Genomic DNA, 12,743 nt, shown 5'->3' on the forward strand with positions numbered 1-12,743 from the left:
AGTGATGCCCCCACATCTGCCTCCCAAGTGCTGGGATTAAAGGTGTGCACCACCACACCCAGCAAGATAGGTACTATTCTTGTTTTAATTTTACCAAAGAAAATGAATGTTGACAAATGCTTTGTGATTTAAATACACATAAAGTTAGTAGTGGTGCTATGTTCAAACCCAAAAGTTTGAATATAAACTCAACCCTAACACATTTATACTAACCTATGAATTTACTCAGTTTTATGTTGAACAATTTTGTGTAGGAATGACAAATATATTCTGGTGTAATGTTTACAACTTCAAGATTGGCACAGACAGAAAATGACATTCTTTTTTAGGTTTAAGTATTTTGCCAACAAATTAATTTATACTGGTTAATACTTGTTATCTGCTGTTGTTTGAAAATGCTAATCGGGTTTCTGCAGGGCCACAGCATAGATGATTGGAGCAGCCCAGTTTAATGAAAATAGAAACTTAAAAGAAGGTTAAAAAATTAAAAATTTATCAAAATGGAACACTGATGTTTTAGTTCCTTTTCTACTGAGATCTCCTTAAACAATTCACTACAAATATTCTGGCAGAGTTTCTTCCTCATCACAAACTGAAATGGGCTCTATGGAGGGATATGTTTTCCCCCCTTGGAGACACAAACACAATTATTTACCACAAAAAGGACTTGGATGGCAGACCAATATTTGATTATACCAATACAGTCTGGTGAACCAATGAATTCATTATGGTTACCTACAGAACACAGAGATGGGTTATTTATAGAATTGTGGAGTCCCCAAAATAGCCTCTTTGATGGGGCTTCCTGAATCAAAATTACTCCTTGGATGCTCCTACCTCAGCCCCAGGGTGAGGGCATACTTATAGAGCATGGGGACCCCAGAAAAGCTGCACCACCAAGAAATCTTATCCTACCCTGAATGACAACTTCCCCATGGCTACTTTAAGGAACTCCTTGTCCCTGTCCCATAGTATGGGAGCCAAAGCAGCACTTCAGTTCGGCCAATGTTGTTGGGATTACCCGCATGGATGCTCTTCTTTCAGCCTCAGGATGAGGGCTTACTTACAGAATATGAAGATCCCAAAGAAACCACCTCTATGGAACAATTTGTTCCTTGGTCTTTTACCCTCTATATACTGTATTTCCTTCTGAGGTCACAAGACCTCCTGTGTTATTGTATACAGCTAGCACAGAGGGCACCTGAGATTTCAGGTGGGGCATTTCCCACACCTTCTTTCATGAGTTGTCCCAGATCCTTTTGATAAATATGACACGAGTTGTGCACTACTTTCAAAATAGAGTAATTCTGTCATACAATAGGCTCCTTTCAGGAAAACCTTACAATTCAAGCATCCACCAATCTAAAGAGATACATTTTTTTTTATTTTTATTTATTTTTTTTTTGAGAGCAACAGACACAGAGAGAAAGACAGATAGAGGGAGAGAGAGAGAATGGGCACGCCAGGGCTTCCAGCCTCTGCAAACGAACTCCAGACACTTGCGCCCCCTTGTGCATCTGGCTAACGTGGGACCTGGGAAACCGAGCCTCGAACCGGGGTCCTTAGGCTTCACAGGCAAGCGCTTAACCACTAAGCCATCTCCCCAGCCCAAGAGATACATTTTTAAAACATGCTTTCAATTATATATTTTTCATTTTGTCAATTTTAATAGCTATGCAGTAACATATCATCATAGTTGTAAGCTTTACTATAGTTATATACATATACATATATATATTTGCATTATAAAATCTAAACATAATGGATTCAATGTTTTATAATAAATGTATCATAATGTCAAACATTTCTCATGTGTACATCTATAAACCATATATTCTCTTTGTTGAAATGTCTATTCAAGCTCATCCCACTTTATTTTTGTTGTTGTTGTCATATATTTTATTTTATTTTTTTAAATCTTATTTTTATTTTTTCTCAATTTTTAAAAACATTTTACATGATTATAAAAAATATCCCATGGTAATACCCTCCCATCCCCAACTTGCCCCTTTGAAATTCCATTCTCAGTCATATACCCTCCCCATTTCAATAAGTCTCTTTTATTTTGATGTTGTGATCTCTCCCTCCTCTTATCATGGTCTTGTCTAGGTAGTGTCAGGCACTATGAGGTCATGGATATCAAGGCCATTTTATGTCTGGAGGGAGCACGTTGTAAGGAGTCCTACCCTTCCTTTGACTCTTACATTCTTTCCTCCACCTCTTCCACATTAGACCCTGAGCTTTGGAAGGCATGGTCAAGATGTTACTCGGTACTCTATTCACTTCTTTCCAACACCATGATACCTTCTGAGTCATCCCAAGGTCACTACCATCTGAAAAGAGAAGATTCTCTACCCAAAGTGACAGTAGCATTAATATAAAGGTATGAATATTAAGAGAAGTGCTTACTGGGCAGTTTGATAAGCATAGTATATATACTTATCCAGACATCAGCAGATGTTACAACCCTAGAGATCATGACTACCCCTGTTTTAAGTTTTCAGTATCAAGGATGTATTCCCTCCCTAGGAGTGGGTGTCCAGTCCAATTGGAGGGCAGTTGGTTTCCACCATGACTGACATGCCAATATTGCACCTGTTGGCTCATTTGGCTTGGTAGGCCAATTATAAGGCTTGCAGTGTCCACTGGTGGTATCTCTTTCTCCCATTGAACGGCATGCAGAATGGCTTCTTCCAGCTTTCTGTCAGCTGGTCTACATGGAGGAGGTTATCAGCTCAGTTCCAACAGGATTTCTCAGTGGCCTTGCTGTCCAAGTATGTAGAGTCTTCAGCAATAGGGTCTTACCATCGATTCCTGGTGGGAAACCAAGGGCCTCAGCGATGGCCTATAATGTTTTGGGGGCATCAGGGACCTCCATGGCCAACAACTCACTGGAAGGTATCCCATTCCTGGCACTGAAAATTTTCTGGCAATGATTCATGACTCCTGAGAGTTCCATTGTCCAAAATCAGAAAATTCCATATGATTTATTTATATACTTTTAGATTTTGATTAGCCCTCCCTCCACCTCTCATCTACTCAACCTCCTCCCCTGACCTCCCTTTGGGCGTTTTTACACCCATTAATCTATTTTTCTACTTCCATATATACAATTTCAACCTATTAAGTACCCTCCTCCCTTCCTTTCTCGTCCCTTTATACCTCTTTTTTAGCTTAATGGCCTCTGCTACTGAGTTTTTTCTTTCTCACACAGAAGCTCAATTATCTGTAGCTAGGATCCACATAAGAGGGAGAACATGTGGTGCTTGGCTTTCTGGGCCTGGGTTACCCACTTAGTAGAATCCTTTCCAGATCCACCCTTTTTTCTGCAAATTTCATATCTTCGTTTTTCTTTACTGCTGAGTAGAAGTCCTTTATATAAATGTGCCATATCTTCATTATCCACTCATCAGTTGAGGGACATCTAGGCTGGTTCTATTTCCCAACTATTATAAATTGAGCAGCAATAAACATGGTTGAGCACATACTTCTAAGGAAATGAGATGAGTCCTTAGGATATATGCCTAAGGATGTTATAGCTGGGTCATATGGTAGATCAATCTTTAGCTGTTTTAGGAACCTCCACACTGATTTCCACAATGGCTGGACCAGATTGTATTCCCACCAACAGTATAGAAGGGTTCCCCTTTTTCCACATCCCCACCAGCATTTATGATCATTTGTTTTCATGATGGTAGCCAATCTGACAGGAGTGAGATGGAATCTCAGTGTAGTTTTAATCTACATTTCCCTGATGACTAGGGATGTAGAACATTTTTTAGATGTTTATATGCCATCTGTATCTCTTCCTTTGAGAACTCTCTATTTAGCCCCATAGTCCATTTTTTAATTGGCTTGTTTGAGTTCTTATTATTTAACTTTTTGAGTTCATTGTATATCCTAGATATTAATCCTCTATCAGATATATAGCTGGTGAAGATTTTTTCCCATACTGTAGGTTTCTGTTTGCTTTATTCACAGTGTCCTTTGCAGTACAAAATCTTTCTAATTTCATGAGGTCCCAGTGGTTAATCTGTGGTTTTATTGCCTGAGCAACTGGGGTTGTATTCAGAAAGTCTTTTGCCAAGACAAATATGTTGAATGGTTTCCCCTACTTTTTAGTCTAGCAGTTTTAGAGTTTCCCACCTGATGTTAAGGTTTTTAATCCATTTGGACTTAACACTTTTGCATGGAGAGAGAGAGAAGGATCTATTTTCATCCTTCTACAGATACATATCCAGTTTTCCCAACACCATATGCTGAAGAGGCTGTCTTTTCTCCAATGAGTATTTTTGGCATTTTTATTGAATATCAGGTGGCTATAGCTACCTGTCTTACATCAGGGTCCTCTATTCTATTCCATTCATCTACATGTCTGCTTTTGCGCTAGTACCATGCTGTTTCTGTTACTATGGCTCTGTAGTATAGGTTAAAATCAGGTATGGTGATACCATTAGCCTTATTTTTGTTGCTCAGTATTATTTTAGATATTCGAGTTTTTTTCTGATTCCAAATGAATTTTTGGATTGTTTTTTCTATTTCCATGAGGAATGCCTTTGGAATTTTGATAGGGATTGCATTAAATGTGTAGATTGCTTTTGGTAAGATTGCCATTTTCACAATATTGATTCTTCCAATCCAGGAACAGGGGATGTTTTTCCACTTCCTAGTGTCTTCTGCAATGTCTCACTTGAGAGTTTTAACGTTCTCATTGTAGAGATTCTTTACTTCCTTGGTTAGGTTTATTCCAAGGTACTTTACTTTCTTTGATGCAACTGTGAATGGGAGTGATTCTCTGATTTCATCCTCTGTGTTTTTGTTGTTAGCATATATGAAGCCTACTGATTTCTGCGTATTTATTTTGTATCCTGCTATGTGTCTATAGGCTTTTATCAGCTCTAACAGTTTTCTGGTAGAGTCTTTAAGGTCCTTTACATATAGATTCATGTCATCTGCAAATAATGATAAGTTGATCTCTTCCTTTCCAATTTGTATCCCTTTTATGTGTGTCTCTTGCCTTATTGCTATGGCTAAGACTTCCAAAACTATATTAAATAAAAGTGGGGACAGTGGACACCCTTGTCTTGTTCCTGATTTTAGTTGAAAAGCTTCCAGTTTTTCCCCATTTAGTAATATGTTGGCTGTAGGCTTGTCATAAATAGCCTTTATTATATTGAGATATGTTCCTTCTATTCCCAGTCTCTGTAGGACTTTTATCATGAAGGGATGTTGGATTTTGTCAAATGCTTTCTCTGCGTCTAATGAGATGATCATGTGATTTTTGTCCTTCAACCCGTTTATGTAATGTATTACATTTATAGATTTGCGTATGTTGAACCATCCCTGCATCTCTGGGATAAAGCCTACTTTGTCAGGGTGAATGATCTTTCTGATATATTATTTTATTCTGTTTGTCAATATTTTGTTGAGAATTTTTGCATCTATGTTCATAAGGGAGATTGATCTGTAATTTTCTTTTTTGTTCTATCTTTGCCTGGTTTTGGTATCAGGTCGATGCTGGCTTCATAGAAAGTGTTTGGTAGAATTCCTTCTTTTCCTATTTTATGGAAAAGCTTAAGAAGCAATGGTGTTAGCTCTTCCTTGAGGGTCTGGTAAAATTCAGCAGTGAATCCTTCTGGGCCTGAGCTTTTTTTAGTTGGGAGATTTTTATAACTGTTCAAATCTCCATGCTTGTTATAGATCTATTTAAGTGATTATGCTCATGTTGATTTAATTCAGGTAGGACATATAAATCAAGGAAATCATTCATTTCTTTCAGATTTTCATACTTTGTGGAATATATGCTTTTATAATATGTGCCTATGATTTTTTGAATTTCTCTGGCATCTGTTGTGATGTTACCTTTTGCATCTCTAATTTTATTAATTTGTGTCTTTTCTCTCTTACTTTTGGTCAGATTTGCTAAGGGTTTATCAATCTTTTCTATCCTTTCAAAGAACCAACTCTTTGTCTCATTGATTCTTTGGATTTTTTAGTTTCTATTTCATTAATTTCTGCCCTAATCTTTATTATTTCTTCCCATCTGCTGATTTTGGTTTTGCCTTGTTATTCTTTTTCCAGGGCTTTATGTGGAAGCATTAGGTCGTTTACTTGCGACCTTTCTAGTTTCCTAATATAGGCACTTAAAGCTATAAATTTACCTCTTAGGACTGTCGTCATTGTTTCCTAGAGATTTTGATATGTTGTGTTCTCATTATCATTTGACTCTATAAAGTGTTTGATTTCCCTCTTGATTTCTTCATTGACCCATTCATCATTTAGTAATGTGTTGTTTAATTTCCATGATTTTGCGTATGGTCTATAGCCTTTCTTGCTATTGATTTGTAGTTTGATTCCCTTGTGGTCAGATAGAATGCAAGGAATTATTTCAATTTTCCTGTACTTGTTAAAATTTGCTTTGTGTCCTAATATATGGTCTATTTCAGAGAATGTTCCATGTGCTGCTGAAAAGAATGTATATTCTGTATCATTTGGATGAAATGTCCTGTAGATATGTGTTAGGTTCATTCCTTCTATGACCTCATTTAGTCCAGATGCCTCTTTATTTTTTCCCGGGATGACCTGTCAAATGTTGAGAGTGGGGTGTTGAAGTCACCCACTTCTGTTTGGTGTTATCTATGACCTTAGTTATAATAGTGTTTGTTTCATGTATTTGGGGGCCCCCATGTTAGCTGCATATATGTTTATAATTATAATGTCCTTCTGTTTGAGGGTGCCTTTAATCAATATAAAGTGGCCTTCCTTAACTTTCTTAACTAATGTTGGACTGAAGTCTACCTTATCAGATATTAGGATAGCAATCCCTGCTTGTTTTCTAGGTCCATTTGATTGAAACACTGTTTTCAAACCTTTCACCCTAAGATAGTGCCCATCCTTTGTAGAAAGGTGAGTTTCTTGGAGGCAATAAATTGTACAATCCTGCTTTTTAACCCAGTCTGCAAACCTATGTCTTTTTGTTGAGAAATAGAGGCTGTTGATATTAAGAGATTTTATTGAAAGGTGTGTATTCATTTTTGCCATTTTTTTGTAGTTCTTCCAGTTTTACCTTTGCTTTCTTGTGTTAACTAGCATTTGAATATTGTTTTTTTTGGCCTCAGTTCCTTATATGTGTGCTTTTCTTTTTCTTCAGCATGGAGGATTCTTTCAAGTATTATCTGTAGAGCCGATTTTGTCTTCAAATAGCCGTTTAGCCTGCTTTTGTCGTGGAATGTCCTTATTTCTCGTCTATTTGAATGGATAGCTTTGCAGGATAAAGTAACCTTGGTTGACAGTTGTTATCTTTCAGAATTTTGAATACATCACTCCAAGCCCTTCTGGCTTTTAAATTTGTGTTGAGTAATCTTCTGTAATTCTGATGGGCTTGCCTTTGTAGGTAACTTGATTTTTCTCTCTGACTGCTTTCAATATTTTTTCTTTAGTTTGTATGTTTGGTAGTTTGTTTATACTATGGTGAGGAAAGGTTCTTTCCAGGTTTTGTCTGGCTGGGGTTCTAAAGGATTCCTATATCTGCATTGGCACCTCTTTCACAATTTGGGGGAAGTTTTCTTCTCTGATTTTGTTGAAGTTGCCAAATATGCCTTTGGAGTGAAATTCTTCTCCTTCCACTATGCCCTGAATTCTTATATTTGACCTTTACATAGTGTCCCAAATATCTTGAAATTCCCACTCATACTTTTCTATAATTTTGTCTTTCTCTTTGTTGGACTATATTAGATCTGCCAGTCTTCTAGCTTAGAAATTCTGTCCTCTCCTTCATCCATTCTTCTGGTGAGATTTTCTACAGAGTTTTTTATTTCACTAATTGTGTTCTTTATTGCTAGTAATTCGAACTGGTTTTTCTTTATTATTTGTATTTCCTTATTTATGTCTAGTATTGACCTCTTTATTTCATTAAATTGACATCCTGTGTCTTCTTTGCTTCCTTTGATTTCTTCTTTGAGTTCTTTGAACATATTTATAATCATTCTTTTGAAATCTTTCTTAGGCATTTCCTCTAACCCATTCTCACTGGTGGTCATTTCTGATGCATTGATACTTTTTGGTGGCTATATATTGTCTTGATTTTTGGTGTTTTTTGTGTTATAATGTATATAATTTTGCATCTTGGATTATTTAATGATTGGATTTTCCAGTTAGCTGGGTATTATGAGATGTATCAGTCAATCTGATGTTATATTGCTTTAAGGTAGGAGCTTAAGGCACTAGGTGTGGCTCTGAAGACTCTCAGAGTATATACAAAAGTGACTCTAGGTGTTTGGTATGCCTGCTATGAGAGTATTCAAGTAGGCTCAGTGGAACAAAATGCAGGCAGATTCTAAAATTTAACTATACAATGTACACATTCAGTGCACAATAGCACATTGTGTTTTTCCAAGAGTAGGTATTATGACAACCAGGTCCTCTGTCTGTCCCTTAGGCTGTGTGGTGCCTCACCCACTCCCTTAATCCTGACAACAAGGTGGTTAAGATTTCTGGTCTGTAGAGGGTTCCAAGTCAGCTTGTGAGCAGGTGAGACCCTTCCCTAATGTATAACAGAAGACTAAACAAAACCACTATAATTCAAGAAGCAACAAATAACAAGCCCAAAATATACCTTATTTAAGAATGGCAAATTTGACCATCCATCCGATTTAACTTATAATTTATCCTAATATGGAAGATGCAATTAGCACTTCTGGTTCAGGCCTATATACCAGGTTTATTAGGCAGGTAGACCTGGTGTAATCCCTGTTACCTTTTAGAATGATTTTGGTCTCAGCTGCAGTCTTGATTAGGTCCCTCTTTGGTACTCTGTCAGTTCAAGTAGGTGTGGCCGGGTCCAGGGTAGTTGCTCTGTTCTGAGGGCTGGGCACTGGCAGTGGGGAAGGGGAGGGAGCCGAAGCTGCTTTAGTTCACCCACTGTTCTAAGCGTTCTTCAACCTTATGATCTGCTCCTCCATTGTTCACTGCTGTTCTCCCTTCATGTTTCTTGAGTTTGCAGAGAGCTCCGGTGTGAGTGGAAAATCCCTTCGCCTGGCTTTTCCTGTGGCTCACGCTCAGCGCTGCTGCTGCAATCTGGCATGCAGACCTGCCCTGGCAGGAGGCTCTTCTGCTGGCCTGTGTGGGCTCTGGATGCTCTGGATCTCTCCTACTTCTCTGCTGCTGTTTCAATTTCCTATACACCTCACTTTTTATTAAAAGTGTATATTTTGCTGAATTTTTTTGGTCTTTTTCCCCCCTAGGCTGCTTTGGCGTGGTACCTATGCTGCCATCTTAACCAGAAGTCCCCTCATCCCACTTTTTAATTTGGATTATGTAGCTTAGAGAGTTCTTTATGAAATTTCCCTGTTGAAGGTAAACTGTAAATTTTTTTTTTGTCTGCACACTTTATTTCTATCCCCTTGACAATATTTACCCAGGCATTAAAAAGTTTCATTTTTGATAAGGTGAGATTGATTCATGAGTTCTTCTTTGGGTTTTGGCATTTAAGAAATCTTCATGTGTTCCAGAGTTATGTATCTTTTCTCAACATTTATAGCTGTATTCTTAAATTTTAGAGCATAAGATGTGAGGTTTGGGCTGAAATTTATTTTTTGCCCTGTGTCTGTCCAAGTACTCTGGTTAATTTTTTGAAGATTATTATTCTCCTCTAAACTGTTATTTTATAAACAATCAGCCAGGCTATCAAAGGTATAATTCTGGATTTTGTATTGTGGCACCATTTCCACAGGTTTATGGTTTCACACACCAAGAAGGTGATTTCTTAAACTGGGCTTGGTGGTATACACCTTTAATCCCAGTACTCAGGAGACAGATGTAGGAGGCTAGCCTAGGATTACAGAGTGAGTTCCAGAACAGCCTTGACTAGAGTGAGACCCTACCTAAATCAAACAAACAAATAACAACAACAACAAGAAAAAACACAACCCTGAATCAGTATGGATTAGATGTTAACCAGGTTCCATTCCCAACTACACAGATAATGCCAGATGCACAAAGAGGTGCATGTATCTGGAGTTTGCTTAAAGTGGCTAGAGGCCCTAGCATACCTATTCTTTATCTCTCTATCTACCTCTGTCTCTTTTTGAAATAAATAAATGAAAATTTAAAAAAGGCTTTAAAAGGGTTATTTCTTTTAAAATAATATATAAGTATAAAAATCAGTATTCTTTAAAAATTAGCTACTGTAGATCCTGTTTTTCATTATTTTGTAAAAACAATCTGATTTAGAATCATATTGTCTGTGCCTATGAAAAATCCTGTTATAATTTTGAAGTATTTCATTAAACCTTGAGGAAAATTTCAGGAAAACCTACTTTACTAAGTCCTCTAATTTATGAATATGGTATTGTGTCTATACTTATTTAGAACTTTCTTGGTTTCATAGATAGATGTTTAACAATATATGTACATAGATCTTGTGGAAACTTTGCTAAATCTATACATATTCATTATGTTAGAGAAACTATAAATTATGTTTTATCAATTTAGTTTACAAATATTCCTTACTAGTAAATGGGCAAATAATTTTTGTATATGGACTTCAGCTCCAACTATGTTGCTTAGCTCTCTAATCCTTACAGATAACTTTTTGTAGATTTTTTGGATTATTTCCACATATATATATTGCAAGTAGTGAATGTTTATTTCATCCTGTATATTATATATGGCTTCATTACCAATTAAAAGGCATAAAGGTAGACAGCTTTGCCTTAGGAAATCCATTCTTAGACATTACAATAGAAGATTAGTTATATGCTACTTCTGGTAATTTTTCTAACAGATATTCAATTATTTTCCCAATTAACTTATATGATCATATGTTTTTTTGTTCTTTAGCCCATGTATGTGGAGTTTAAATTGATTTTATTTGTATGAAGCAGTTTTACATACCTAAAAGTAATAAGACTTAGTCACACTATATAATACATAGGTTTAATGGACCTGATACTATTTTGGTAGAGGATATATGTTGTGTGTGTACATAATGTATGTGGTATGTGGTATATATACATGTATATCTCAGTGCTTAAAGACACTTGCTTGCAAAATTAGATGGCCCAAGTAAAGTTCTCATCATCCATGTAAAGCTGAAAGCAAAGTAGTACAAGCATCTGTGATTACAATTTATGCATCTATAATCCCAATGTATCTATGATGATGGGATACAGAGCCAAGAGAATCCCAAGCTTTGGGGCTAACAAGTCCAATGTTTCTTTTCAAGCTGACAGTTCATTTGCAACAGCAAGAAACCTTATCTCGAAGAAGGTAGAGCATAGACACCTTGAAGTTATCCTCTAACTTCAACACATGTGCTTTGGTATGTATGTGCATGTTTACATAAATATTTTTAAAGAGACCTAAAATCTTTAAAATTACTATTAGGCGGTAAGTAATGTTAAAAATGAGGGAAAGTAAACTTTAGCTGTAAATAGTGAAATGAACTTATTTATATTTAGTAACAATTTTATAGCTGGAGATGTTGACTTACACTATTAATCCCAGTACAGAGGAAGGTGAAGCTGGAAGACTGATATCAATTCAAGACCAGCTTCAGCTATATAGTGAGTTCAAATTAAGCCCGAGACAGAGTAAGACTGTCTCAAAGAAAACAATAATAGGGGTGCAGAAATGGCTTAACAGTTAAGGTGTTTGCTTGTGAGGCCAAAGGACCCAGGTTTGACTCACCAAGACTCATATAAGCCAGACGCACAAGGGGCACATGCATCTGGAGTTCGTTTGCAGTGGCTAGAATCATTGGTGTGCCCGTTCTTTCTCACTTTCTCTCTTCTCTCTCTCTCTCTCTCTCTCTCTCTCTCTGATTGCAAATAAATAAATAAAATTCAAAAAGAAAACAATATTAATTAATACAAATAATGAATTTTACCACTGCTGCTACTGCACACACACACACACACACACACACACACAGAAAGAGGGGAGAGAGAGAGAGAGAGATCTGCAAACCTCATACTAATGATCTATTTGGCAAAGCCAAACAAAAAAAAAATGTGTAAGAAAGATGTGCCAAAAACAGTAGGGTTAAAAATAGACAAACCATGCACTGAAAATAAACAGTAAAACTACCAATTGTGATTTACCCCTGAGGCTTTTTCATCTGGGAAAGTTTTCTGTTTCACTCAAGAAAATATTAAATTTGGAGAAAAAAGCAGTTGTAAGCCTTGGATTTTATTTTTATTTTGAAAAGCAAGTAGCTAACTCATACTTTAAATATTAAAAAGGCTTTTTGCCTATTTCTCTGGCTTCCTTATTGACCTGCCCTTGGGTCCCCGGAAGTGTGTGCACAGAGTGAGTAGGCCAGAGCTACCTGTTATTTGCCAAACTCCCAGTTCAATAGCCCCAGTATACATGTGCTGGCTTGGGGTAGCCTGGACCCTGCTTGCTTGCTATGAAAGCTTCCTGATTTACTGGACCATGGGTCCCCATCTCCCAGATTCCTGGAACTGGAGGGCATGCACAAAGAGTAGGTGAGAGCTCTAAAATAACAATGGTTATCCTATTTATATAGGGCTTACTTCACTTTCTGTTGGAGAATTTGCTTGTCTTTTTCCAATGCTTTTAGGTGGATGGTTAGGTGTTAGTTTGCGGTCTCTCTGTCCTTGTTATGACGGCATTTAGCACTGTGAATTTTGCCCTTAGGACTGCCATCATTGTGTACCATAAGTTTTGATAAGTTTAAAAGTGTGTTGTTCAGTCTCCAGGCACTAGTAGAGTTTCTGATG

General features: G+C 37.0%; 1 protein-coding gene across 5 annotated transcripts in view; it reads right to left on the bottom strand.

Moving 5' to 3' along the window:
• The window catches only part of Cnksr2 (connector enhancer of kinase suppressor of Ras 2), a 304,624-nt gene that overhangs the window by 225,485 nt on the left and 66,396 nt on the right, over nucleotides 1–12,743 (bottom strand). The gene's annotated exons all lie outside the window — the stretch shown is intronic.

This window comes from Jaculus jaculus, chromosome X (assembly GCF_020740685.1).
Source record: "Jaculus jaculus isolate mJacJac1 chromosome X, mJacJac1.mat.Y.cur, whole genome shotgun sequence".
Classification (NCBI taxonomy): domain Eukaryota; kingdom Metazoa; phylum Chordata; class Mammalia; order Rodentia; family Dipodidae; genus Jaculus; species Jaculus jaculus.